This window comes from Vigna umbellata, chromosome 1, assembly GCF_029865625.1.
Source record: "Vigna umbellata cultivar VRB3 chromosome 1, Vumbellata_1.0, whole genome shotgun sequence".
In the NCBI taxonomy this organism is placed as follows: domain Eukaryota; kingdom Viridiplantae; phylum Streptophyta; class Magnoliopsida; order Fabales; family Fabaceae; genus Vigna; species Vigna umbellata.
Genome location: NC_142165.1, coordinates 16303759 through 16308896, shown reverse-complemented (window position 1 = coordinate 16308896; position 5138 = coordinate 16303759).

Below are 5138 nucleotides of genomic sequence, written 5' to 3'. Positions count from 1 at the left end.
AGTTCTTTAGAAGCCTATGAAATGAGGAAGCTTGAAAGGAAATCTAAACGTGATGATCAAGCTCTGAAAGTCAGATATGTAAAAGGAGAAGAGAAAAGGAAGATCAAGAAATGGGAAGGAAAACCAAGAAAAGGGAAGTGGAAGAAAGAAGGAAATAACGCTGATAATGAAGAACCGGATGAGAAATCCGATACTAGTACATCTGATTCAAAAGACAAGAAAGGTTACAAGAAAAGCTGGAAAAAGAAGAAAGATAAAAGGAATATAGAATGCTTCAATTGTCATAAGTATGGTCACTTTGCGTCTGAGTGTTTTCCAGAGAAATCCAAAGAGAAGAAGAGCAAGGAGAAAGAAGCGCATGTTGCTGAAGAAGACTCGGACACAGAGACAACGCTAACTCTGATGGTGTTAACAGCAACAGAAGGTACAAATTCTTTAAGCAAGACCTGGTATCTCGACTCTGGATGTTCAAATCACATGACATGCAACAAGGAGTGGCTCGTCAATCTTAAACAGACCAAGAAGAGCAAAATTAAATTCGCTGATGATAGCACATTAAAGGTTGAAGGTGCAGGAGATGTGGTGATTAATAGAAGGAATGGTTCTCAGGTAGTTATCTCAAATGTGTTGTATGTTCCTGATATGAAATGCAACCTCCTTAGCATTGGACAATTGGTTGAGAAAGGTTTTACTGTGTTTATGGGAAATCAAAATAAGGTTGAGCTATACGACAGCAAAAATAGATTAGTCTTGGTCAGCAAGATTTCTCAGAATAGAACATTTCAAGTATGTTTCGATGGAACCGAGAATATACAATGTCTATCAGCTGTTAAGAACGAGGAAAGTTGGAAGTGGCACTTACGATATGGACATTTAAATTTCAGAGATTTGAAAAGGCTCGAAGAAAAGGATATGGTAATAGGTATGCCACATATTTCTATACCAGATGATAATTGTAAATCTTGTTTGGCAGGCAAGCAACCCAGAAAAGCTTTTCGATCTGAAATAGAGATGAGATCAAAAGGATGCCTTGATATCATACATGCGGACACTTGCGGTCCTTTAGATACACCATCCCTTGGTGGAAATAGGTATTTTATCGTGTTCGTGGATGAATTCAGCAGAATGTGTTGGGTTTATATGATCAAATTGAAAGGAGAAGCTCTTGATGTGTTCAAGAGGTATATTGCTGGTGTGGAAAGAGAAAGTGGAAAAACGTTGAAGGTTCTTAGAACTGATGGTGGGGGTGAGTTTACCTCTCATGCGTTTGAAGATTTCTGCCAAAAGAAAGGTATAAGTCATGAAGTTACTGCTCCATATACCCCACAACATAATGCTCTTGTAGAAAGAAGAAACCGCACTATCCTGAATACTGCAAGATGTTTGATGAAAGAAAAGAACGTGCCACGTGATTTCTGGGCAGAGGCAGTTGCTACAGCTGTATATCTCTTAAACAGATGTCCTACAAAGCGTATCAAAGGAAAGGTGCCTCTCGAAGTATGGACAGGTAACACACCTTCTGTAAAGCATTTAAAAATCTTTGGTTCCCTTGCGTTTGTTCATGTTGCAGATCAGAAACGTACCAAACTTGAAGACAAGAGTGAACCTATGGTGTTCATGGGATATCATTCCACTGGAGCGTACAAGCTCTACAATCCAAAGAAGCAAAAAATGGTCATCAGCAGGGACGTGCTTGTGTTAGAAAAGGAAACCTGGGACTGGAGCAGCATGCATAAGAATTCTAAAAGAATCGTGATACGAGAAACTCTCGAAAATCTTGAAGAAGAAGAAGGAACAAAGGTTGTACCTGAAACTGAGGATGACCCTGCTGAGAACGTCAGTGTTGAAGTTGGTAATCAACGACCAAGAAGGCAGATTGTGAGATCCTCAAGACTCTCCGATTATGAGACATACTCAGATTCTGCTATTGATGAGGAAGGGAGTCTAATCCACATAGCTCTAATGGCAGAGGCAGAGCCTGTGAGTGTTGATGATGCACTTAAACAATCTGTTTGGAAGAATGCAATGGTGGAAGAACTTAACTCCATTGAAAGGAACAACACGTGGCGCTTAGTTGATCTCCCACCTGGAAAATGTAGCATTGGTGTCAAATGGATATTCAAGAGAAAACTAAATCCAGATGGCTCGGTGTCAAAGTATAAGGCACGTCTCGTTGCCAGGGGATTTTTGCAGAAAAAGGGCATTGATTTTGACGAGGTCTTCGCACCAGTGGCGAGATTGGAAACCATTCGTATGGTGGTGGCAATTGCTTGTGCTCGAAGATGGCAGATCTATCAGCTTGATGTCAAGTCTGCTTTTCTTCATGAAGTGTTGGAAGAAGAGGTTTACGTACAACAACCTCCAGGTTTTAAGATTAAGAATGATGAGAGAAAGGTCTATAGGTTGCAGAAAGCCTTGTATGGTCTACGCCAAGCACCCAGAGCTTGGAATAAGAGGATTGACTCTTCTCTAATAAATCAAGGATTTGAAAAATGCAAGGTTGAACACAGTGTCTACGTGAAAGAAACATCAAAAGGTAATATGTTAATTGTTTGTTTATACGTAGATGACTTACTTGTAACAGGATCAAGGCTGGAGGATGTAGATAAATTCAAGATGAACATGAAAAGAGACTTCGATATGACAGATTTGGGAGAACTTTATTATTTCCTCGGGATGGAGTTCACACGGTCTGAAAGAGGTATTGTTATGCACCAACAGAAGTATGCAAATGAAATACTTGAGAGATTCCAAATGCACCAGTGCAATGCAGCTCAAAGTCCTTTAGAGGCAAATATAAAACTTGGGAATAACGATGCTGAAGAATATGCAGATGCCACAAAATACAAACAGGTTGTTGGGTCATTAAGATTTTTGTGTAACAGTAGACCTGATTTAATGTTTAGTGTAGGCTTGATAAGCAGGTTCATGTGCCAACCAAGGAAAAGTCATATGGACTCTACCAAGCGTATTCTCAGATATGTAAAAGGCACCACTGGCTATGGAATATTGTTTCCTTTTGGAAACCAGGAAAGCTGTTTGAAGGTCACAGGTTTTTGCGATTCTGACTATGGTGGTGACACTGTTGAGAGGAGAAGTACTTCCGGGTTCATATACTTCATTAATGGAGCACCCATCTCGTGGTCATCCAAGAAGCAAACTGTCGTTGCTCTGTCCAGCTGCGAAGCCGAGTATGTTGCAGGTTGCTATGCTGCATGCCAAGGAGTTTGGATTGAAGAATTATTATCTGAGCTGAGAATTGTTCTGGAAGAACCTGTGGAACTGAGAATAGACAATACTTCAGCCATAAACCTTGCCAGGAATCCTGTCAGCCATGGGAGGAGCAAACATATTGAAGTGAAATTTCACTTCTTACGTGATGTTGTTAACAAGGAAAGGATCAAGTTGACATACTGCAGGACTTTGGAACAATTGGCAGATCTATGTACCAAACCTTTAGCCATTGATAAGTTCGTGAATATGCGATCAAAAATTGGAATGGTGTCCTTCGAGAATTTGAATTAAGGGAGAGTGTTAGCTGTTATAATTCAAATTCTCTTTTCTGTTTTAGTTAGTTTAGTTAGTTGCTCTGTTTCAGTACCTTCTGCATGCCTTTATATTACATGCAGACGTCCCTGTATAACGCTAGCATTTTGATTTTAGCTTTTTCTCAGTAAATCCCTCGAGTTTCTTTTTCGTTTGTTCCATTAGTTGCAAGGTTCCTGTTTCGTTTTGGGTTCGATAGAGGAGATTCATCAGTCAGGAATCATGGACCCAGTTGGTATGGGTGAGAGAGAGTGGAAGGGTCTTAGTAATCCAACGGCCACCTACCGAGGGTGAAAGAGGGGAGTGATGTGCCATTGGGTGTATGGGGAATCTCAGATCTGGATTTTTCTTGTCTTAGTTAAAGTAACTTTCTTCTTTCTGTATATACATTTTTGTTTTTATTATTATTTGCGTTCAATTAATTTTTTTTTATCTAAAACATTTTGTTATTATTTTTTTCAATTATTAGCTGTACATTAGGCTCTGGTAACTTTATTTTTTGATGCCTAACTGTACATAAGGGTTCAAAATTAATTTTTTTAGATAAATAAAGTTATATCTCAAAACTATTAATTTTTTTAGATAAAGTCTTTAGACAACCTCTTTTTTAATTGGATAATCACATCTTCAAAAGATCAATCAAAATTTAAAATAATGACACTTTTTGCACTTAATAGATTAAGATAAGTATGTAATTGATTATTTCAGTAGTACAGAGAAAAATAATGTAGAATAAACACTCACATTTAATCAATAAATCCTAGTATCTAATATATTAGGTTGTGTTTTATGAAAATCATCGTATTTAATCGACTAAACCTAATATCTAATCCATTAGGTTATGTTTTATGAAAGTCATCATCTCACGTTTAATCAATTAAGCCTAATATCTAATTAATTGTGGTTGTGTTTTTGTGGAAACCATCTTCTCATACTCTATTTCTTTCTTCAAATTTATTTTATCTACACAAGTAGGAAAGTTTTCTCTCAAAACACGGAGATTCCTTTACACAAGTATTAAATAAAGTTTTTCAGTATTAAATACTATATCCTTTACACATGTTCTAAAATAAAAAAAAATTACTTTTAAAGAATTCATTGATGGTGAAAACATCTTAATTTGATTCACGAGGGACAAATATCTGTATCGTTCTGTCACATTTGCCTTTTGTTTTTCTTGACCTTATTTTTCTTGGCACTTTGTTCAGAACTAGTAAATTAAACATAAACTTTTTCAATTTTGTTTTTCAGATTTCTGGATTTGGATTTGTATAGGTGTGCAGGTTTAGTTATAGGTGCACAGTTCATTACTTTTTTATGCAGATTCAACGTTTAACTTTTTATGCACTTTCTATAATTATTATTATTTTTTTTATATTTTATGTATTCATTATATATGTATTGATATGTAGTGGTTACTGATTTGATGAATTGAAGGTATAAAACACTTGTAATTTAGTTTACTTTTTATCTTATTTATGATAAATCATTCATTTATATATATATATATATAACTAGGAACGAGACCCACCAGACCTAAAAGAGAGACCCACCGAGACCTAGAAGAGAGAGACCCAGAAGAAGATCAACGG